Source organism: Taudactylus pleione, unplaced genomic scaffold (genome assembly GCF_031769625.1).
Source record: "Taudactylus pleione unplaced genomic scaffold, aTauple2 ptg000199l, whole genome shotgun sequence".
NCBI lineage: Eukaryota > Metazoa > Chordata > Amphibia > Anura > Myobatrachidae > Taudactylus > Taudactylus pleione.
In genome coordinates this window covers 5056224-5081638 of record NW_028284601.1, presented here as the reverse complement: position 1 = coordinate 5081638, position 25415 = coordinate 5056224, and the positions used below count along the sequence as shown (strand labels likewise).

Sequence of the window (25415 nt, the reverse complement as noted above, 5' to 3'; positions counted from 1 at the left end):
CCTCTTGGCGACAAAGGGTCTAAAATCTGTCGCCTCCTCTAGACGTGGTCTGGATTTGTTCCAGTGCCACAATCGTAAGAGATCTAGGGTCACTATTGTGTGTCTTCAAGTAATGGGATGATAAGCTAAGCGTGGAAACCTTGTTTATAATATTACGACGATGTTCCATAAAACTTCTTTTTAGTGGTCTTGTGGTACGGCCCACATAATGTAGGCCGCATCCACATGTTATCAGATAAATAATATATGTAGAATCACAATTAATGAAATTGGTTATAGTGTGAGTTTCTTTTCCAGAGTCCATACACAAGAAACGAAGATCTCACAGCACACGCTGCAGCGTGAGTTACTATCTATTAACCGGGCACTAGTGACACCTCGGGCCAGCCTTAGCCCCAGAAGCTGCGTCTTGAATCACATTATTGGGCACCTTAAATATCACAGTTGCCCTATCCCGGCTACAGTACCGAGCATATCGGAGATGAGCTGGACCCCAGCACATCAGAGACAGGAGCTCCATACCGGTCTTGTTTTATGGTCCGCTGACATTCTGGACATTCGGAGTCTGATATCAGGACACCAGCTAAAACTGCTGGAGATCTACACAGCAGCCCCAATACTCAGTGAGGATACAATATATGGGTGTGGTAATTTAGACTTTAGACTTGGAGACTTTATTCAGAACGGAACAATGTTTAACTAGTCATTTGTGATAGGAATATATGGTTAATTGCATTTATTAATTGTGAAATCATATTGTTATATGTGTACATATTTTTTGTATGTGGGATTGTGGAAATAAATGTTTTAATACAGAATTTTTTTTTTTATAAAACCAGCTAAAAACATGTCATTTGGGCCAGTTTGTTCCTAACAGTATTATCAACATCAATAACATTAATTTCCATTCAATTTTGACCACATCACAGCTCTCAATATTGTGTTCAGCCCATATTGGCCAAAGGCTGCAGCGAGCTGGCTGGTTAAACTAAGCAACAGAGCAGCGGCACAAACATATGGCAGTTTAAAATAATATAGCACATACAGTATTTATAGTTGCACTGCAATGGCAGACTTGATGACAGTTTAATATACTATATCATCCTATAGACTGTTTTCATTAATTCAGAACTAGAGAAGAGGCCCTAGGCCAGCACAGGTAATTGGATATGGAGTATTCAGTGGAAGCCAGGTAAAGCATTGATTGATTACTCACAGTACTAATAACTATAAAGAAAAGTAAATCATAAACATGGAACAAACTTTAAAAACAAGCTTCCAAAATCCCAATGAGATTTTAAAAATGGAAACTGAATCCAAACAGCAAATCAAAGGCCTCAGGACAATAAAAGAAATTCAAGGCAGAGTAACAGCCTTGTTGAAGTCGATAAATATTATATTGTTGGAAAATGTGTGTACAGGTTGTTGTGGCAGAGTTATACCCCTTTTACATCGCAAAAATAACCTGGGATATTGTCGGGTCGACCCGGGTTTAGGTGCAGTGTGAACAGTGCCACTTGAAAAATTCCAGAGTAGGGTTGAACCCGGGAACAAGTGCAGTGTGAACGGGCCCTACTTGAGTTGTCCAACCTGGGACTCTGAAAACAACGCTGATTGGATGTTTGTGTGTCTCCCTTGATGATGTCAGCAGCCAGAGCCCTGGACACATGCGCATCACACTGCAAACAACAAAAGACAGTATTCCTGCAGTAAAATGGTTTATTTCCATTATAACCACTACAGCCATGTCCATTTGGAGTGATGAAGAGGTGAGGGAGTTGCTGGCCATAGGGGGCGAGGAGGAAATTAGAAGACAGATGACAAGCACAGTCAAAGACGCTGTTGATTATAAAAACATAGCAAAGATACTGGAATCCCACTGCTTCCATAGGACGCAGCAGCAGGCACTTAGGAATTTTTTTAAATGAAAGTACATGACCACAATAGAAATAAAAGTGGAGCTGCCCACTTAGATTGGCAATACTATGACCTATGTGCCAGTGTATTTGGACACACTGCATTATGTACACCTGTCAGCTTGTCATACAGCTTAGCAGCAGGGGAAAGCAGCCGGGCTTGTGCCACAGAAACCAGCAGCAGCATGCCTGCCTCACAAACACACCCATCAGGATTGCAAGCACGCCCATCCTTGCCACAGTTACTACCAGAAGACCCAGCCTACAACATTCCACAAGATTCTGTGGCCCATAATGACAGCATTTCAGCAAGCATTGAGGCGGTTGTTGAGACACAGGCCGGTGCCAGTGGGACACCCACAAATAACCAAAACCCAGTTTTACGCACAAACAGTCAAAAATAAAAATACACACATAACATCCTGGTTTACATGTCTGAAGAAGTGAAAAAGGTGGGGAGGTATGCCAGTGGAGTAGTTGCCCACGGTAACCAATTAGTTCTCATGGACAACTACTGGTAAATTCATTTTTAAAACAAACACAATTATCAATTCATACAGTTCAAATAAATAAAGCTAATTTATACCTGTTGCAGAGTGTGGCTCGTGTGCAGGTGGAAGAAGGCCACAACACCACTGCTATTTTATATATGTGTGATACCCCTAAGATGGGATCTCCCATTTTCTTTGTTTGGGCCCCTTTTGCCCCTCCAAATGTATATAGGAGATAGGATAGGGTACATATAGCTGATAGGGCAAGGCAGTTGTGCCCCATAGCAATATTTTTTTTTTCTTTCTCTCTCGGTTATGGATGTATTAATTTCAGAAGGTCAATATTAGGTAGCCTTATAGATACAGTAAGCAGACTACATTGAACTTGGCTGACATTACTCTCTCTAGCCCCTACTGGGCATGTGCAGCCCAGAGGAAGGATTTGCCCTCCAGCCAGCAACCCCTTTACCCGGGAAAAAGCCCCTTCATTTATTGGTGGCCAGGCAGAAATCCCCTGGGCGGTCTGTTACCAGTCCCTCTTTTTCCACTTAAGAGTCAGGACTGATTGAACAAGGTGGGCTAAAATTTGTGGAAGGGCATAAAAGAGAGCTCTCTGGAGAGCTGGGGAGTTCGGTGAGATGGAGGAGCGGACGCATCAGACCAGCCGTTTCCTTCGATTACAGTGGCTGGTTCCGCGCCTAGGCGGTATTCTGCATCAATGCCCGGCTACCAGCACAAGAATATTGTCATCTGAGGGAGCACTGGAAATCATTATCCCCTCTGAGGAAAAGGAAGTCGAGCGAGCCAGAATACCTGCAGCTGAAGAAATACAGCCCTTTCTTATTTACCTGTTTCAGAAGAGCACTCTGCCAGAGCTGCTGGCTGAAGAGGACTGCAATCCCCAGCACCGAAAGTGACAGCCAACGCTGGAAGGACCCTTGGGGTTGTGAAGCTGCCCGATTGAAGACTACCGGGTGGCTGCTGAACCATTGGAAGAGCTGCAGGACCCGCCAAGAAGATCTCTCTCCAGCCGCGGACTGACTGAAGGAGCGCCTGCAGTTCCGGAAGCCCCTGACAAGGGTTTCACAGCCCGGACCGAAAGAAGACTGCTGCCTCTGCCGTCCGAAGAGGCACTTTGGGAGGAGGATCCAGTCATCGGGACCAGAGGAAGAGACAGCCCCGGAGAAAGTTTCCCAAAGACCCCTGGTGGCATTAGCGATCCCACTGAACGAAACCCAGAGGGAAGGAAATTTTACTCTTGTCACGACCAAGCGGGATACCTGTAGCGCAGCCTGGTTCGGTGTCCTGTACCCTTGGCAGCACCGGAGATCGAAAGGGGCTGAACAGCCACAGCAAGGGGTGAGACACACAAATCTCCCTGTACCTGCTCTTACCTCTGCCTTGCTCATAGCCATACCCATCACTAGTCAGGTCCTTTCTTCTATCCTGGGTCCGGAGTTAGTTGGGGTCCTTTCTCACCTATTAGACAACCCTGATTAGACTGGGGATAGGGGTTTCGCTTTGAGGTCAGGACAGGTGATAGGTCTGCTTTATTCCGCTGTTTGTGGGAAAGTTAGGGATAGGTGGCCCCTCCCCTTCTGTTGTCTGGAGATTTCACCTAAAAGGTCCCTATTATGTTCTATGGTCACCCACCAGCTCATGCTGGGAGTGGTCTGTGATGGGAAGTTGTGGTGAAATATTTTAAATGCTGTTTTTTCCTCAATGAAGTGTATGTTCATTTGCTAGTGTTTATCTAAATGCTTAAGTCATTCAAGTGGCCTGCAGGTGTTAAAGTCAAAGTTGTCAGCTGCATCACCAAAGTGCCATTTATTTCTGCAAAGTGTATATCTGCTTCTCTACTGCACTGTTTTTCGCCATTGAACGGTATTGTCTCAGCTTAGCAAAGACTGTCATTCATTAGCTATATTGTGTTATTTCTCTGTGTCCTTACATTGCCATCTGTATGGTGTTATAGCTGATAATTGTTATTGTACTAATTTGTTTGGCTCTCATGTAGCCGGCTGTATGTGTTTATATATATATATATATATATATATATATATATATACACATATATATATTTATTTTTTCTCTTTCTCAAAATTTCTGTGAACTTATATAGCCCAATAAACGGCTGTTTTCGGAGAATCCTGTCTCAGCCTCTGTGTCTGCAAAAAGGGGTCTTACCATGTACTTGCCTCTCTGTCACGGTGTGTCCCTGCTGGCGGTGAGAAGAAGTTTGCATCATGCTAGCAACCACACGAAGAACCTGGTGATCACATATCCTCACTGATGAATCTAATTTTGGGCTCTTTTTCTTCCTTCTGCACTATATACAGTTCTGCCAAAGAGAAAAGGACCCAATAAAACCGAGCAAGTCACACCAGTTATGACAAGTGTCCTGGTTGAAAAATGACAAGAAATGGATGCTGCAATGTCTACACAGGAAGACTCTCGTCTAGACAGGTTTCTGCAGGCAGAGCATGATATGCAGAGCTCATTTATTTCCCAGCTCATGATCGATCGTAACAGTAGGGAACATATGAACGCCAAAGGGAATCCCAGCAATTCCAGATGGCGTTTTTCGAGCAAATATTTAGTTGCAGTCAAGCCCAGGCCACAGTCCCACCACAAAAGCAGGGTCCAGACTACCCAAATCAACTTTATCCCCAGTACATCAGGCCCATTACTATGACCATAGTCAACCGCCTGAAAGCCAGGAACATTCAGAGTATCTTATTTACAGGAATTCACCATAACTCTGCATTTTGCTTTTAAAATATTTTACCTAATGACTAGGCCTTCTGGTGCTAAAAGGTGGATTTTATACTTGTTATTGTGATACCCCTATGTTATACCCCATTGAACTCATTGCGGGGCATTAGACATATGCACCTTAATGCAAGGTGCATTGGTGTCAGTGAGGTGGAGGATGCGGGAACCGGCGCATGAAGGAACACCACACGCCTGGCTGGACAGCGTCCTGCGGGCCCGGCGCAGAGATCTGGGTACTGCAGGACCGGACAGTTGGGACTCACCATTAAGGAGTTCAGTTGGCAACTGCGGTGTGCGGAGAAGCAGGACTGAAGTGCGGCTCTCGGACGGAGCCTCCGGAGAGTTGGGGGAGCTGTGAACGGAGCATCGTCGGCCATCTCTGAGGCGGAGCCTAACTTAGTGACTCGCCTCCTATTGATGATAAGGGGTTGGAGGCGGAGCCTATTGAAGTTACGGCTGTGGGCCAGTGACAGGGGCGGACCGAGAGGAGTGACTCGGTGAGGGGAGGCAGAACCCGGACTCAAGCACAGGCAAAGGGGGAGGATCCTGTCTTCCTATGAGTGACAGCAGGCACTGCTAATGTGCTGAATTGCTGACATAGGAAAGAGAGAGGAGAAACTCTACACTGTGAGTACTATTGGAGGATTTCCCCTTCCTTCATTCTGCAGAATTAACTAGTTCATACACTTTCAACTGACTAGAGCAGCATTTAGTATATTAAATGCTTCAGATAATAGAGACTGGAGAATAGCTATTTAAGGAAAAGCAAGCTAAAGTTCCTCTATAGTGACAGAGACACTTTTATAAATTCTTCTCCTATTCCATACCATAGAAGTCTTGCAGTTCACAAAAAGCTGTAATAGATAGTCATTGAATGAAGTCAGGATATCATTCGTATTGAGGCTAACCAGCTTCTCATTAGTTGGAGGACAGACGACACTGTGTACCCACTTCTTTGCATCAGAGAACTATTTACAGTGCAGCGCAGATAACAGCTAACTGCAGTCCATAAACATAATAAATTAATTGTTTTGACTGTATCTATACAGCTTGTTAGAAAGTAACTGTTAAAAGTCCGGATTCAGGGAACTGAAGGATAGAAACAGTAAATTCCTCTTTGGAAGGATTTAGTAACATAAGTTGAGCTCAGGATCGCTAAATACTTTTTGTTCTAACAAACTATTTGTTACACCTGATGTGCACCACCGACAGAAAATTGGCCAAGAATTGTAGACTTTAAGGGGAAATTAATTTAGTCCGGACTAAAGTTTAGAGTTGAATATTAGGATTGGGCTAAAGATATCCATTGTTATCCTTATTAGTAGATAGTTAGTATAGTAAATTTGAAAGTTGGAATGTATTTATTCAATAAGCGTAGTTATTGTGAAATGTATTGTCATTGTTAACTCTGTCAGGTAATAACCTTTCCATTCATAGCTCCAGTTCCGGAGTTCCTGTCTAATAAACTTGAATATTGTGAAGTGTTACCTTACTTGTGTGTATATTGTTGGAAATGTAAACTGACATTTACTGTGTTAGGGGATTATGGGCCTGATTCAGACCCACTCGCGAGCGGCTGTCCGCTCGCAAGTGGGTCGATGTTATGGACTGAGCATGCGCACGACGGAGGGAGCTCCGTCGTGCGCATGCGCCAGACGCGACGAGCGAAGGAAAGTCCTTCGCTCGTTGTGTCCGATCAAAGGGGGCGTGCTGTCAATGTTGATTGACAGCACGCCCCCTTTGGTGGGCGTGCCGGGGGCGTGCCTCCCTGACGGGGGCGTTCCCACGGGAACGCCTCCCGTCAGAAGCCGGCCCACTGACATCACTAGTGATGTCAGTGGGAGTGATTTTGGCTCTGATAGAGCCAAAATCACTCCGGAGCTTGCGGTTGAGAAACTCAACCGCAGGCTCCGGCTCGCAAATTCGATGGTCGCGATGGTCTCGGACAACACCTCCACTTCTAATAACTCTCACTTCAGTAAATATACCCCATAGCCTGGACCACGTAGCACTACATATTTGTACGACTTAAAATGGATGATACATCATGGCAGCATACAATAATATTGGTAAGTGCCTATTAGGTCCTCAAACTACACACGCTGGTTGTTTTTAGCACATGACATCATTGTAATAGAAAATCACAGTATGTACAATTGATAAATTAGTGGTTAAGTTTCACCTGGGCAGTGGATGTAAAGATACAGTAGCCATCGCATACATCGTGCTGCCACAGCTAACAAGTACAGATAATAAATAAGTATAACTGTGGCTGTCCACAAATATGACAGATGAGTTCAATATGTCACAATCTGAAAATTAATATTATTTTCTTACCTCTCTTGGGAAAAAGAAAGAGTATCCGCACAGACTAATATTTATATATTTATTAGAATTTATGTTTTAATTAGCCATCTTATCCCATAAACCTATATATAATACATAAAATATTATTTGATAGGGAAGGTGTTACCAGGAATATACAATACTAGCAACGAACTCTGAAGAAAAAGAGAAAATAAATAATGGTGCACACATAGATGGATATGATTAGTAATAGATGGAGTGTATCAAGACATTAATCCCATATATTATTGTGACTTTATATTGTATTCAAACAAAGGAATATGGGCATGTAGTTAATTATGAGTCCTAAAGCAATTTGGAGTAAGACATGCCATTATGGAGACATAGTTGTGTTCCTAACTAAACAAAATATAACTTTTAATATTATCCCTAAAATATAAACAGCGAAATATTATTGTCTTGCTTTTTGTTTTAATTTTTTATTTTTATAAAAACATCATTGCATTGTAATAAAAATATTCAATAAAGAATTAAAGTTACCACCTTTTAATAGACTTGTCTGTATGTTATTGTATTATCACGACTTGAATGGTCAATATTAACGGGTGTCTGGAGACTTAAAGACCTTGCTTGGTGAATAATTATCAATCATACTGTATATTATCCTATTCATATCATCTTTAGATGTATAATGGGAACTTGAGTAAATAATATGGTTTATTGAGTAAATATAAATAACATGCTTTATTGTAAAAATGGATGTGTTACTGTCTATTGACAATCTCTCATAACAGATCCATGTTCATTCAATGCGCATTACCTTCATATTTTAATTACTGAGCCCTATGATACATATAATTAAAAGTATTCCCTAATCACTGATCTCACAATTTGGATCAGTGTATGTTGGTTTAATATATATCACCGTTATAGTCGGTATAGGTTGTTATGCATATAATGTTATTTAAACAAATAGCTAAAATGTTGCAAACAGAGTAAGCTGCTATTAGTTTAATCTAGCAGTTAATTCCTATCTTTAGTATAATATGTTGCCAACTAGCATATGTTGATCCCTTATAAATGGACTCACTGTTGCTACAGATATAAAATGCACTACAAATAGTATGATTTTGCAGCTGATTGCTATGTTTGGTATGATCAGCTGCCTAATAGCAAATATCACCGTTATAGTCGATATAAGTTGTTACATATATAGTGTTATTGGAACAAATAGCTAGAATGTTACAAACAGTGTGCTGCTAATAGTTTAACCTTGCAGCGGATTCCTATCTTTGGTATAATATATTGCCAACTAGCATATGTTGATCCCTTTTAAATGGACTCGCTGCTGCTATAGATATAGAATGCGCTACAAATAATATAATTTTGCAGCTAATTGTTATGTTTGATGTAATCAGTTGCCTAATAGCTTGTATTATTCCTTTTAAATGGACTTGCTACTATAAGTATACCCATTTATTACACGTGAGGAATAGAATATCACTATTATTATTTGGTTGCATTCAGCCCACTGGCGTTACTTCTTTGTGATAGCTCGGGTGATCGGCGTATAAAGATTAAATATATTGTGGGCAGACTCTGAGCAGATCAGCATTTAGTCTCTTATAGTCCCCAGCTGATTAGCTATAAGGCATAGCAGCATTTATCAAGTTCCCAAATGGTTAGTGCAAAAATCAGTATTACCATTACATATATTATAGGTTTGTATTATTTCACCGGTGATCGTTTGCACTGGTTAGGCAATATTGCAGGTCAATCGTTTCACAGACGCCCGTATAAATAATCTGGGTGGTATCACATTAAAACAAACTGATGCACGCTATCATGGCATGTGCCCCGTGCATCTTTCTTCCCTAACGCGAGTTTCGCTTTGGTAGCTTAATCATAGGATCAACCTTTTTCTTTAGAGTTTGTTGCTCTTTTGGGAAAAGCCTTCCGCCTCGGTTGTCCTCCTCTAGGCGGACAGATTGGAATTTGCGAGGACTCTCGAGTCATGTGCTCGTCCGGGCCACCCAATAAAGACATCTGTAAAGCTATAAATAATGTATAATAATAATAATGTATAATATGTTTTCAAAAGGAAACACATTGGAACATATGTGGTCCACAACCATCTATGGCACCTGCGCGCTGTGGATACACACGCCTCAGGAAACCTTGCATTGTATCCTCTAAGCAATCTCCTTGCAGCAGGGTTATGAACTGCTGGTAGAAAGTGCTGGAGTTAGAAGGTCAAGCAGGTAATAGAACATCGCACGCGACATCCGAATGTGGGCCATCCACTGCATGTCAAGAAAAGCTTCCACAGTTACCATGAAAGTTTCTCCATGCCTGCGGTTTTAAGCCCACAATCTTCGGTCTGTCGACGTGTTCAATTTCAGAATAGTGGTCACGGTGGAGGATATGAGGCCTCTCCTCCTTCACATAAATTGTCGTCGGGAGACTTCCGATGGGTGGGGCATCAAGCATGGCCGCCTTTTAGTCTTACTCCTGCAGGGGACATATATTATCGGAGATAATCCATGATTTTGAGGGTTCGTAGGCCACTCACATCTGACATATATGTTAGCTAAACAGTGGGTGAGCTGATTGAAACCTATATTGTCTCTGCAGGATATTTATATCCACCGGAGTCTGGCCACACGAATTGCTGGCCTGTATGACCGCCATATATTTGGCGGGGGGAGAGAGAGCTAATTGTCGGGCTCTTACCCTGCAAGCTGTTAAGCATACCCTGCAGTTCACACTGGTGCCTCATTTACGGAGTCCTGAACGTGGGGAGACAGGGAGTACTGCGCTTGGAGCTATAGCCGTGCTGTTGGAAAGCTGCGCTGACTGCTGTGACGGCTCCACTGTGATTCCTACAAGAATCCCTTACCTGCACCCGGCGGTCGGACTGACGAGTTCTCAATCCTGTGTGGACACCGCTTGTAGTGTGGAAACTGCTGTCTGGTGTTGCCACTTTGGCTGCGAGGGGTTGCCAGGGCCGACTAGTCCTTTCCTCTGACTGCCCGCCCATCTGCTGAGGACACGCGGATCGTAGCGGGGATAGAACTGCCGGGAACTGAATCTCTGAAGCGGGGCTGCTGTTCTGGCTGGAGAGGTGATCACGGCTGACTGAGACTCCGCGCGTGTCAGGCTGACTTTCCGTCTGAGGGGAGTTGTTTGCGCGGCGCAAGAGAGCTGAGACCTGCGCCTGACATTGAAGGTTACTGCAGCCGCTGGAGCCCGTTTACTACGAGGAGCCTGCGACAGTGGCTGCCGGAATATATGTTCAGAGCTGTGCTGCTGACTGGCGCAATCGCCTGGGTTCCCTGAGGAGAGATTTCCCGATATCCCTCTGACATTGGCACCTTCTTGAGATCCCCTTTCCTGCACCCGAGAGAAGTGATCTGACTGCCTGGAGGTGTGCTGCTCCCCACTTGGCTGTGATGGCCGGAAGATATCTGCTTGAAATTGGCCGCTTGTCTCTCCCTCCCCGGCTTGTCATTTTAGTTCTCTACCCCCCTTATTTATTTTTATTTTACTTCCCTGATGTTTCCTTCCGTACCCCGATCTCTGTCCCTCTGTCCCCCTTTCTACTCCCCCCTTGGTCTCCTTTTTTCTCTCTGTCCACACCGCTGACAGCCAATTATTGTGTTGCCGTGGAGAGGAAGGGAATACAAGAGATTTCATTTCCGAGGGATTGTGAGACGGGTCTTCTACCGTTTTGTGTTACCTACGGTCTGGGACTTTTGTCTCTTATTGGTTCTGGACTCTCAAGGGACTCTCATTTCCGCACAGAAGTCCGCTTTCCGATACTGGCTGACAATTCATTACAGGCTTGTATGACCTAATATCTCATTTCTGTTATTTCTTATTTTATATGGTAACTTGTGGTTGAAGCAGAGGCGGGAGGGTTAGGGATAGGAAATTCAGAGAAAAATTTCTAATGTGTGTTGCTGCATTTCTGTATACCCAATATTACTCAGCCAAGGTTGCCCTCTTGTGGTGTCTGTGAATTATTGCGTATGTCATTCTTTCTACATACTGAATTCTTTAAACCATAAGAGCTATAACAATTACTGTATTTTTTTTTCTCATCTGTTTATCTCTCTTTTACTGTGTTTTGCTTGTGCAATATATGAAGTGATTTTTTCAATTTAAATGTGGAAACCCCACTCCAGGTCTACTATCATACTTGCCATGCCATACATTTTCTGTATTTCAAAATATTATAGCAGGTGACCGCAATATTTTTTTCCTCTGTTATTGGTCGATCAGTGTGGAATGGATAAATATTTTGATAAGTTAACAAATCCCGGTGATATACCACAGGAAACTCCATCAAAAATGGGCAGAAATAGAGGTACAAACAACAAAGCCTCGTCCTCACAAGGGGCTTCAGGACCCTCGAATACCTCAGATAATGCCCACTTAGAACAGGGAGTAGTCGTGGCTCCTGCGTCAATCGCTGAGATGGTGGAGGCGATGGACCAAGGCTTTTCTTCCCCAAATAAACAATTCGAAACTATGCAAGCCTCATTAGATGTGGCTATGACTAAGGTAGATTCCAATACCTCCCGTATTTCTGGTCTTGAACAACGTTTGAGTGACGCGGAGGACACTATACACTCTTTACAAGCCACTATTGAAGCCCAAACCCAATCCCAAAACTCGATGTCTGAAAAATTAGACGATCTTGAAAATAGGAATCGAAGAAATAATTGGCGTTTTATTGGAATCCCCGAATCAGTAAAAAACCCACACTTAATAGATTATCTCAGTACTAAACTACCTCGTGTTCTAAACATATCTACAGACCTCATCCCACCTCAAATTGAAAGAGCACACCGTTTAGGCCCGGAGAGAGATGGAGTCAACGACCGCCCACGTCCTGTAATAGCCAGGTTCTTAGATTTTAGGGTTAAAGAAAAAATTTTGGCAGCTGCCAGAAAAACCCCCCAAATAATAATAGATGACCACCATGTGTTAATCTTCCAAGATTTCTCGGCCTCGGTGGCTCAAAAAAGGAAGGCCTTTTCTCCAGTTTGTTGTCATTTAGTGGAGAATAATCTTTGATTTGCTCTTCTTTTCCCGGCAAGACTTCGAGTTGACATAGATGGTCAAACAAGGTTTTTCACGGATCCAGATAGAGCTAAGGCTCACTTTTTGCGTCATCCTACCCCTCCGCGGTCACCTGCTCATCGCCCTGAAGTTTGATCTGATTTAATATTACTCAGTATGATATCATATATTGATTTATGATTGTACTTGTATTAGATTTCTGGAGGTTGGGGACCTGGAGTGTTCCCACTTCATATTCTATACGCTGGTTTTAACTAGTGTGTCAAAACTTTGTAAACTTAATACTTTCTTGTTATTATCATTGTTAATTTTCGTTTCTTTCTTCACATTCGAAAGAGACATTTCAATTCTTTTTTTGGTTGGAAAAATAGAAAATTGCCTTTTTCAGAGACATGTCCATTTCATTGCTTATGTAGTATATATTTTGTGGATTCAACACATGGTATTATTGTTCGATTTTTTCAGAAGCTTTGTGTGGGCCCTATGTCATGGCTGAATCTCCTCGTAGGCTGGGACGGGGAGAGGCCTTACCATACCCTATCAATCTTTGATAGCTATTTCCCCTCTCGAGGTATAGGATGACTTCCTGTTCTTTGGAGCAGGGTCCGTCATCTCTGCCTCAGAGCTCGGGCCTTGATATAGTCTCGTGGAACGTGGGAGGACTTAATTCACCTATTAAAAGGAAAAGAATTGCCACACATTTAAAGCGTTATAAGGACAGATAGTATTTTTGCAGGAAACTCACTGGAGGGCTGGAGATGACTCCGTTCTAAGGGATGGATGGATCCATGAATGTATTTCTGCCCCCTTTCGCATCAAAGCTAGGGGAGTTGCAATAATATTCAGTCGTTCATTACAATACCAAATATTAGACCGATTTTTGGACCCGGAAGGCAGATTTATCCTTTTGGACATACTTATTTAAGGGGTTAGATATACTTTATTGAATGTTTATGCTCCCAATAATCCTGCTGAATTTTTGTTAGATCTGTCCCAATTTTTAGCTCAGCGAGACACCCCAGGACTGGTGGTGGGGGGTGACTTTAATACGGTGACTGATCCACTAATTGATAAATCTCCACCCCCTACCTCTTTGCGCAGCTCTGCCTGGCAACACCTAACTAGGTTTATGACATCGTGTGACTTGGTTGATCCTTGGTGTATTCTTAATCCCACCAATCATTCTTATACTCACCTCTCTGCGGTCCATCGCTCCCTATCGCGGATTGACTGTATATTAGTAGGAGAATCCTTATTCTCTTATGTACAAAATGCGACTATAGAAGATATCGTAATCTCAGACCATGCCCCTATAAGCATATCTTTATGCTACCCCTCCCCCATGTTGTCCTCACGCCTTTGGAAATTCCCTTCCTACTTATCAAACTCAGAAGACTTTAGAAACTACCTCTCCTGTAAGTGGAACGACTATTTAGACGACAATATTGGCCACTGGGATACCCCAATTCTGTTTTGGGAAACGTCCAAAGTAGTGATGCAGGGCCATATTATCAGCTACCTTGCTAAAAAACGATGAGAAGAAAGAGCTCGCTATGCTTCCTTGCAGAGAACTATGGCTTCGGCTTTTCAGGCGTATGTGGATGGGCCTAGTGATGACACGTTCTTATCATATATCTGGTATATATATATATATATATATATGGGGGGGCTCATTCATCCAACAGTGAGGCGGAATGTGCTGGTACAAGCTCACAAGCAATTTCACAGCACCCCCCTTTAGGGGTAACCACAAGGACGAAAAAAGACAGCATAGAAGATCTTTCACTAGAAGGGGAGGACAATGCGAAAGGAAGAGGAAGGCAGAGGTCAAGAAAGAAAAATTAATTTATAATCTTTCCTCACGGGTACTGACAAAAGATGAAGAGAATGTATTAAGTAGGGGATTAAGTTTTGTACCCACGAATAAGCATAAAAAATTTCAGAGTAAAATTGACCCCTGGCGCTTCAACAGACAACTTTGCGTAAATGATTTTTTTTTTTAAATCAAGAACAAGTGTCTTCAAACATCACTCTGACAGATTAATGCCCTATTAAATCCAAAACGCTATTTGATGATGCCCCTAAGGAGAAAGTACCATGTAATTTAAATCTTAGGGAAAGACAGACCTTGAAAGCACTCAACATGTAAAGACATAGGGCCTGATTCAGAGCCGTACGCAAGTGGCTGATCGCTCGTTCGACGAACGAGCGAGAAAATGTAAATTCAAGCGCTCGCTCGTAAGTTCGCTCTTAGATAATCTTAGCCCCAAAGTCTCCCAAGCCCTCCTCTAGCTAACGAATGAGCAAAATTGCGACCGTCCATCTCCAAATTTGGTTGCAGAGAACGCTCGCACAAGTCCAAACCGGAAGTGGGCCTGTCAGATTTCGATTACCTGCTCGTTCATTCTGCATACATACTAATCGTTTCATGCCAATCAATATATTAATAGCTTAATTGCTCTTAACATGTTTGCAATCCGTTTTTTTTTTCATTTTCAATAAACTTTATTCTTGTCCGTGTGTCATTTTTCCCGCAGAATACGTACGGTTTCAGCAATGTTTAACTTTATAAAAAATACATGTTTGAACCAATGATCTATTGTTTTCATGTGTTTGTGATAGGCATATTTTAGTTTTTTCATTTCTTTATTTAAATTACCTTACGAATGTCACTGCATCAAGCCTATCATAACTCACATTATATTTTTTAGGCTGGAGGACACATGACTCATACAATAACCAATAGAATGGTTCCTGTTAATTTACCAACTACATTAGCCAATCAAATTTTTTCTCTGGCCTTTATTAAAACAGTTTGTTGTAAAAAAAACCATTGCCATCATGATCCGCGTTTACCAGGTGGGAGCTTTTGGTCCTAACGGAGGTGATGGACCGGCGGATCACCAGCCAGTCTCCCCCCATCAGCAACCGCCAGAAGCGATCCGCCTATGCGGAGGTTCGCCGCCTGCACTCCTTCGGCTCACGCCGACAGATCGGGCAGCTAGAGCGCAGGTGGTCGGATCTGCGCCGCCGCACGCCACGCTTGCTGGCCTGTTTTCGGCAGCGGATAGCTGAAAGTATTTGTTTGTTTATTTTCCTTTCTTTTTTTGCGGCCCTATCTGCGTGTGCATGTTTTCACTATAGCCCTGTTGATATTTTTTGGCCCTATCTGCGTGTGCATGTTTTCACTATAGCCCTGTTGCTAGTTTTTGGACAGGCCTGCGTGTGCATGTTTTCAATTTTTTAAATGTTAGAACATTTGTGTAGTTGTTAATTTGGGGCCAAACCCCCCCACCCCAAAAAAAGACTAAACATTTTTCTCAACTCATTTAGGGGCTGAACGCAGAATCCGCCCTCGCCGCAGGCACAGACGCCGGGCTCGGCCCCTCAGTCCGACGCAAAGCCCAGCAGCAACTCCCCAACCTTCCCCCAATTCCCCCTCCACCACTGACCGGCCACTACCTGAGGCCCCTCCCTCTGGAAATTTGAGCCCACAACAAATTTCACCCTCCACCCCCCCTTCTCTTTTCTTCACCCTCCCCTCCCCCCCCTACCCCCCAGCGCTTTTCATCACCATCAAGCAGCTCCCAGATCTCCCCTCCGTGGAGCCTACAGCACTGTACCACCTCCGAGGAGGAGGAGAATGGAGGGCCTACAAACCCCCAAATCCCTATGACCGGTAGGTTTCCCTTTTATAAATTTGAAAATTTGTATTGTTGACATTTTTATTTTGATAGACAATGTATTGGATTTTTACCAATGATACATATCACACATGTCCAAACACTCATACTTGGATAGTTATTGTTTACCCTAACAAGGGTACTTCTTATTTTTTGTGGTCGCCTTTTTGTGTGTTCATTTATAATTTAGTATTTCTGCCATCTTTGCATTTGCCAGTACTTTGTTTTTTTCATCACAACTGGATCTTTGTTTACACAATTTTTCTTTTAGGAATTGTTTTTTTAAACTTATAGTGTAAGGTTTTTGTTTTTTATTTTAACGAGTCTCATTCATTGTCTGAAACAATTACATTGTTTAACCTTAAATAAGTCCACTATTTGATCATGTTCTTTAAAGTAAGGTAAATTATATTGTACAAAGCGCTAGTAAGTATGTAAGCTGCCACATTAAACACCTCACCATACCAATAGGTTATTACAAATTCAAACATTTTCTTGTTTTTCTTTGGGTGGGTAATGTAAATTTTTTTAAAAAAGCAGTTTAGGCCTAGTTTGGCAAACCTACTGAATCAACATAATACCTTTGATGTTTTTGTTAAGCCACAAAGCATGTTCAAAGACTTAAACATTTCACACATTACAGATTAGGCATTACGAAAGTTGGCCTTTTTTGTGCCAGGTTACACGTGATTCGAATTTAGAAAAAAACAGTCTTTTTAACGTCAAACAAAAATTTTATACACACCAAACACATACAGAAAGTGAATTGTGACATGCAATTTACACAGTGAAAAGACACTTCAAAAAACAACCAACACCAAAATCAAACAACAAAAGAAACAATCAAGAACTGATTAAATAAGTAGCAGGCCAACATAAAGCCACAAATGAGGCGATGAAATAATTGATTCCAAAGTTAGATCCAATGTGGCCACATGTACACAATTTAGTGGAGCAGGTAGTAGGCATCGTTTTGTCGAGGTGTGTAAAGGAAGACAAGAAAAGTTAAAAATAAATTAATAATTTCAAAAAAGGAACATTACAATGGTACATGTCGACATTGTGTCAATTAAGTAAATGTTTGACAATAATTACCTGAAAAATCTGGCCACCACATCATCACGTATGGCCCCCCACATACTGACCTCCGACCAACCTCGGGGGGGCATCCTCAGGCAAGGCATCCTCTGGCTGCATTGGGACACCACTCCTTATGGCGATGTTGTGAAAGATCCCACACAGGACCACAATTTTCGAAACCATAGCCGGCAAATACATGAGTTCGCCACCAGAGCGGTGGAGGCATCTGAATCGGCCTTTTAAAAGGCTGATACAGCACTCCACCACCTGCCTGGTGGCTGTAAGTGCGGAATTATACTCACTTTGTGGCCCTGGTGTGGGAGCCAAATAAGGAGTGAGCAGCCAGTGCGTGCAAGGGTAGCCACTGTCTCCTGTGAAAAAACAAATACAACAATCAGGATCACTGTGTATCAAGCTTTGCATTGGTTTCAACTAAAGGTCTCCACTTACCCAGAAGCCACGCATCACCAGCTTGTAGGTTGTCTAATTTATGCCAAATCCCTGATTGCCGGATGACGAATGAGTCATGTGCACTCCGGGTAATTTGGCATTCATGGACAGGATCTGGAGGGAGGCATCACATACCACCATTACATTCAGTGAGTGATAGTGCTTGCGGTTCCAAAAAATTGCCTCCAGCCGTGCTGGAGGCTGAAGTGGTATGTGAGTACCATCCACAATCCCTATGATGTGTGGGAAGCCAGCTATTTGGTAAAAATTGGCCTTCGCCACACTAAGGGAACCCATATCCAATGGCATTTTAATAAAATGATGGAGGTGCTTGAAAAGGGCCTCCATCATTGCCGTCAGGATCCTTGAAAAGGAGGATTGGGAGATTCCGGTCACTATTCCCACCGTGGTTTGAAAGGATCCTGAGGCACAGAAATGTAACACCGCCATTAATTGCGTAAGTGGTGGTATTGCTGTAGGACTGACAATTTGCCGCTCCAGATCACTCTCTATTAATGAGAGTGTGTCTATGATGATTTGTGGAGGAAGACTGTATTGTCTTAAAACCTCATCAACGGGCATTCCAAAAAGGGTGACACGTGTTCTATATATCTGGGGCCTTGCACGCCTACGATGCCTACGCCTGGGACGAGGTTGAGGTTGGTCGGGTTCCGGAAGCATGGCCAAAATAATACGACCAACATCAACCTGAAATGGTAAGCCAGGTAGTTAATGTTTGATGAAAATGTAAAATCAAAAATATACTTATATTTGCTGCAAAATCCAAAGATGCTTACATGCCGGGGTATTGTCATGAGTGCAACAACCTACATTTCCAAATTAGAAATTCGTGTTAGAATTTTTGGGGGACAGATTGGAATCTTAAAAATTTGGCAAATGCGTTAAAAGATAGGGGGGAGCACACATTATTTTGAAAATGCACCCTACATTGAGTGGACAAACAAGAATGCCCAAATTTACACAAAAAAAACAGTGCGCTAAATAGTTCGCATTTTTACATGGGGAATAAGGACACATTAGTGCGCTAAATAGTTCGCTTTTTTACATGGGGAATAAGGACACATTAGTGCGCTAAATAGTTTGCTTTTTTACATGGGGAATAAGGACACATTAGTGCGTTAAATAGTTCGCATTTTTACATGGGGAATAAGGACGCATTAGTGCGCTAAATAGTTCGCATTTTACATGGGGAATAAGGACACATTAGTGCACTAAATAGTTCGCATTTTTACATGGGGAATAAGGACACATTAGTGCGCTAAATAGCTTGCTTTTTTACATGGGGAATAAGGACACATTAGTGCGCTAAATAGTTAGCTTTTTTAGGGAAAAACAAAGGAAATATATTTGGCTAAACATTACGCTATATTTAGTGTTAATACATGATTGATATAATTACAAATAAAACATTACTGGCCAAAACATATGCGAAGACCAACACATCAAAATTTGAAAATCATGAAAAAAGAAAAACGTACTGAAATTCGACAAATAAGTCACAGTCCAAATGGGGCCCAGCCAAAATAACTATAAAAAAATGTAAAAAACAAAAAAGAAAAAAAGAACATTTGGTTTGTAGATCCCTTATTTATTCAAGGAGTTGTAAAAAATACTTACTCAAAAAATAACCATCATAGAAAATAACCGCCAAAAAAAAAGCAAACGGAAAATACAAAAAAACAAACAAGAACCAACTCCAACAATCTGCCTCAATCCACTAATCCCGCCAACAATCCACTCCTACAAACGAAACCTCCAACAATCATCACCCGCCACCTCAACTCGAGTCGCCAAAAGCCATAAATAGTCTTTATTTTCCCGCTCAAATTAAGGACGGATCATAGGAGCGCACAATCAATGATGCGGATGAATAATAAGGACGCATGTATAAATACGTCACGGAAATTCACAAACGGTCTGCTGTAGTTCAAGTTGTTGTGCTCAAAATGGCTACAGACCAGCAAAACAATGGCCAAGAGGCGCCCGGTAAGTATTTGTCTCTTTTGGATTAAAGGATTATTTAGAAGCCTAATTTAGAGAAAGTTTGACATCAAAATTTAAACAATGTTTTACAAAAAAGGTGTTGAGGATGCCATGGAAGAGGCAGCTGGGCCGAGTAGGCCAACAAAACAAACAAAAAAAAAAAGGCAGCCACAATTCACAAGAAAGGAGATGGAGGTTTTGGTACAAATGTGTGTTGACACCCTGCCACAGGCAGATCGGAATATGGGTGCAAGCCAGAAGTGGAAAATGTGGGAGGAGATAGCCAGTGCTGTCAATAGGGTGGGTGAGTTTGAACGTCTACCCCGGGATGTCAAATGCCGGTACGTAAAAACTACATTTTAATAAAAAGTGGTTACAGGGCCAAATACTGCAGGAATAATGCAAACTTTTTCACCCACAGATGGACCGATTTTAAATATTGGCTGAAACAAAAACTGGCAGAGAGGGCTAGGCATGCAAGGGGGACAGGTGGGGGTCCCACCCCTGTGTCATTGGAGCTTAATGACTTGGAAGAGCTGGCACAGGGGTGTGTGCAGTATGAGGAGGTGTTTGGCGTGTCCAACATGGATACGGGCATGCCAGACTTTGCGGCTCCTCATGTTGTCCCAGGTAAATGTTGTTATGTTACCAACTCTGAAATGTGTTTGTGACAATATGTAGATTCTAATGTTACTCTTTTCTCATTTTTCGCACAGAGACACAGGCGGATGAGTCTGCTCCAGAGGGGAGCCTTGGCCGCAGAATTTCTGCTGGCTCTGCAGGGGAGGAAGCAGTAGATCCGGCTGGGGACCCTGCAGAAGCCAGTCCAGGGCAATCCCCCTCGCAGGCAGTGGCCCTCCTCACAGATCTCAATTTTAAATCAGATCACCACACGGAGATTCTGCTGAGGATGGACGCCAGTCTGCTACGGGTGGCGGACGCCATGGAGCAAAATGCTGCGGCCAACTTGACCATTGGTCAGGCCCTGGCCGAAAATACCAGGGCCAACATCCGAATTGCCAATGCCTTGGAGCAGCTCGTTCTCCAGCACATGGTGGAGCCGCCCTCCCTTCCTGCCGGAACATCAAGATCCTCCACCTCTGGCACAACAACAGCCATCCCTCCAAATGTGCCTAGCCCTCTGCCTAGTCCAGAGGCCCCAACATCTGCCTCTGGACAGGCCAGCCAAAGGACATCCCGGACCCGGTCAGGCTCCCACCCTACCCCAGCCAAACGGGGCAAAAAGCGATGACAGCACTGGCTACTTTTCCCACAATCCTTCTGTGCTTGCCCCATATTCCTTAAGGGCCAAAACTTCCCTCTCCTTTCTTGTGAATTGTTTTTAATGTGTGTTATTTTCTTTTGGGCAAATGCCACTATTGTTGTGTTTGTATTTTTTCTTTCATAATTTTTGACGTTAGCCAGAACTAAAAAATGTCAAATGCACATGAAAAACTAAAAATGTGTGTAAAAAATAAAAACATTTCAAAATCTGCTCCATTGTATTGTGACATTATTCTAAAAACGGTTTTTAGGTAATCCCGGCCCCCCCCCAAAAAAACAACAAAAAAAACATTAATTTTAATTCAGATTCCAAAGGGTTAAAAACCATTTAGGAGTTTAAAGGAACACTTTGCCAAAACAAATTTTCCCGGCCCATTAAAAATGTTGCTAAAACACAAACATGATGACAATATTGTTGCAATATCACAAAACCAAAATTAAAAATCCCCCCCCCCCAAAAAAAAAAATTGGTACGCTAATTGATTGTCTAATCCAGAAATTAGCAGCTGAGTATTTCACCTGCGTACGGTTTTGTGCTACAAAAAAAAAACTAGTTGCTAAACACATTACAAGCAAGTTTTCAATTCTAAGTTGATTGCTTTTCTGGCAAGAAATGATAAATCGATGAAACATCGAAGAGGCACAGGAAGGAGGACGAGACCATCGACATTGTGGTAGAGTATACCAGACCACAAGCTGTGCGAGCAGTTTGAACGGAAAGTTGATCAGACAGTAACGTATGACTTGTTCCGATCACATTTGCCGTTCGCATGAGATAATTTATGTACGCCCAAAAAATGCCTTGACACGCCTGCGTTTTCCCATCTCCACCCCCCGTCACCGCCCAAAAATAGCCTGTTCTGTCAATCACATTTGACATGTCACTTCCTGTTCGCTATTCGATGAATGACTAAAAAAAAAGATTGCAATCAGCCGTACGCACATGCGCAGTGTAACACCGGCGCATGCATGGTTTCACAACATCGGAACGCTACGAGCGTACTGCCGTTTATGAGCGGCTCTGAATGAGGGCCATAGTGATCCGGCCCGCCGATAAGGATGTGGTGGAATTGTCAGGGTGGTCTCCTGAAAGACTGCCTCACCTGTTTTTGCTTCCTCAGCAAGGGGACTTGTCAGCTGAAAGGGTACTGAGGTAGAGAAGGCAAGTGTGGAAGACAGCGGCAGCATCTAAACTAACCATCTGGATGAGGTCTGTAAAATCTTGCTGATATCACAACGCACTATAGTTTTCAACTTCTTCCATAGCACAGCCCAGATACAGATACAGTGAGACATTAAGCAGAATACTGTAGTTACCAGTTTAGTTGCCCTGCGTGTATGGACTAGGATTTAATCTGTAAAGCTTTCTAACACTTGTTGCTCAGAAAGGAAATTTCATTGTTGCAGACAGCGTATCCTCAATTGGCCAGCAGAAATCCTTTACCGTAGAGTTATTATAGTTATTAAACAGGCTTGATACATCCATCCAATCTCCATAAAGTGCCTCGCCTTGGGAGTTAAATAACTTTATAATAGCTGAAAAAGGGTAACATTAAAAGCCCAATCTACCAGCAAGCAGGACAAGTTTCAACAGACAGTAGCAACAGTGTAGGGCAGAGTACTATTTTAATTACTTCCGGCCTAATTTATATAGCCAACCAACTATACTTAGCGTAAAAGATTCACCAGGAGATAGTAGTCACTAGATACAACTATAACACATCAGGAACAAAATTGGCAAGCTTATTCGGCTACAATAAACTACACTTACAATTGTTTGTTTTAGTCATGCACCAACGAAGCCCTGGCCAGGTAGGACGCCCAGGAATAGCCTGGCCTTAGGAATTGTATTGATACTAAGGGTGTTGTCCAATACCTAAAATTGTTACCTACATTGCGATATTGATATTGTAAGTGAATATGTTCAATCACAATTGTTAGTTAGTTTTGGTCATTATAATACTGTAAGGAAGTTTCTTTCTATAACTCATTCACCCTTAGATCCTGCCTTGAAGTGTTCCCGTTTAATACATTACAAATTGTTTCACATTGTGTGTTTATTGTGTGGGGTGCTGGGGACCATTTGCCTCTCTGCTGAGAAACTGAGAAGAGCAAGCCACCGGAAGCCCATAAAAGTGATACTACTTTGGTGCTCCTTGGCTCCCAAGCTACTCTGGAGATCCCCTGACGCCTGGAACCAGTAAGTTCACCGACATCAAAACAAAAATACAGGCCATGTTTAGGTTGTACCCACTTAACGATCAGCAAAAGGTAGAGATGCTCACCGGACAATTAAAAGGGTCAGCACTCTGGGAGGTGAACTCTTGGCCATTAGATCAAAAGAAGACAGTCAAAGAGATGTTTAAAAGATTGGCCACTATCTTCGATTCTAAGACATTATCTGAATTGAAGATGCGTTTCTACGCTAGGAAGCAGAAACCAGGAGAAACACTGCGTGAATTTGCCCTTAGCCTCCAAGAAGCCCTTAGAGCTATCGCAAATGTAGATCCTAATGAAATTCAACTGGAGAATGAGGTGATAGCAAGTCAATTTATCAAAGGAGACTATGGTGAGAATATTAAGACTCAACTCCGGATGTTAAGGCTTCAGGCACCAGATGACGCCTTCCTGGAGTTCAAAGAAACTGCAATTCGAATAGTCTGGAAACAACGGGAACACGTAACTTTGAGTCCTCCAACTTTAGAGTACCCAGATGTGACAAATCTCTATGGCATCCCAACAGGGGAAAGTATAAATCCTTTTATAACCAAAGAAGCTGTGAGTCAGCAAGTTCAGTCGACAGTTGTGCCAGATCCGGTTAATACCTTTAAAGAACAGATTGTGGGTCTAACTCAGGGTTTACACGATTTATGTCGGGAGGTGAAGGATGTAAAGAAAAAGCAAAATCCAGTTCAGGGCAAGGAATGGTGGCCTTACAGAAGAACCTTTTATAGAACTAGGTGAACCCTCTCTAGGAATTCTGGACGAAGACCATTGGATCAATTTGATGCTCAGGGAAGACCGATTTGTCGACACTGTAGTGAGAGTGGTCACATAGAATGCAATTGTCACCAAGTTAGCAATTTAAACTCTAAAATCCCGAGGCCGGGGAACGATCTTCGGGAAGTCATGTCAATAGGTCCGTTGTCAGGACCATGGTGGACCCAATCCGTAGGGGAATGCCCATACGTGGAAATACAAATCAATGGGATCACCCTACCAGCTTTACTTGACACCGGATCACAACTCACTACTATACAATTAACATTTTTGAGACATTGGAATAAAAAAAGAAGTAACTTTGCCACCACCGTCATGGTTGAATCTCATAGCCAGTAATGGTTTACAGATTACCTGTGAGGGATACTGGGAAGCAGATATACAAATCGGACAAACTTCCTTGCAAAGACAGGGTTGGCTGATTACGACGATCCAGGATGATACTCTGCCCCCAGTGATCATTGGAATGAACATTTTGCAGAACCGCCCAGATGAACTGATTAGCAATCTGAAAGCCAATAACAGACGGTGGCTCCGGTTAACAAGAAGGCATTGCGACAAACTATTCAACTTCTCCAAAGACAGCATAAGTTCACCAATGCCAAAGGAGAGGTGGGGAAAGCCAGAATCGCAGACCAAAGATGGATTATTCTTCACCCAAAATTCGGAAAGTATGATATGGTGCAAGGCTAGAATTGGACCTGGAGGAAGCAATTATGAAGTGATTGTGGAACCCTGTGAAGAGAATGGGTCAAAGCAATTTGCAGTGGCACATTCATTGGCTCGAGTGGAAAAGGGAAGGGTTCCAGTAAGAATCTTGAATCCCCATAGTCATCCCGTCAAACTATTCTGAAATTCTCCAGTAGCCACGTTGTTACAGACGAGTTTCCAAGACATCATGGGAATTTAATCCATCGTTCTTCTGCAGAGGTTGAGAGCTGATTTCCAATAGGAAGCATTACCTTGGTGGAAAGAGATTGAAATGGGTGGCCTGGATACAACAGAGGAAGAAAAGTTGGGAGTCGAACAGATAGTCCTACAGAATGAAAAAACGTTTAGTAAATATCCCACTGATTTCGGTAAAGTGGACTACCAGAATGGCCCCTCCTATCGAGAAAGGCATCGCCCGTTACCTCCAGCTCTATACCAACCTGTCAGACAGATGATCAAAGAGATGAAAGAGTCATAAGTTATAAGAGAGAGTCACAGTCCCTGGGCTGCTTAGTATTGGTGCAGAAAAAAGATGGCAGTTTACGATTCTGTGTTGATTATCGCAAGCTCAATCAAGTTACCCACTAAGATGCCTTTACTCTTTACTACGAATAGAGGAGTCATTG

The 25415-nt window shown here is 42.7% G+C and overlaps 1 pseudogene; it reads left to right on the top strand.

Annotated features, from left to right (window-relative positions):
* The first annotated feature begins 481 nt into the window (after positions 1-481).
* Positions 482-5185, top strand: LOC148518731 (uncharacterized; annotated as a pseudogene).
* The last annotated feature ends 20230 nt before the right edge of the window (positions 5186-25415 follow it).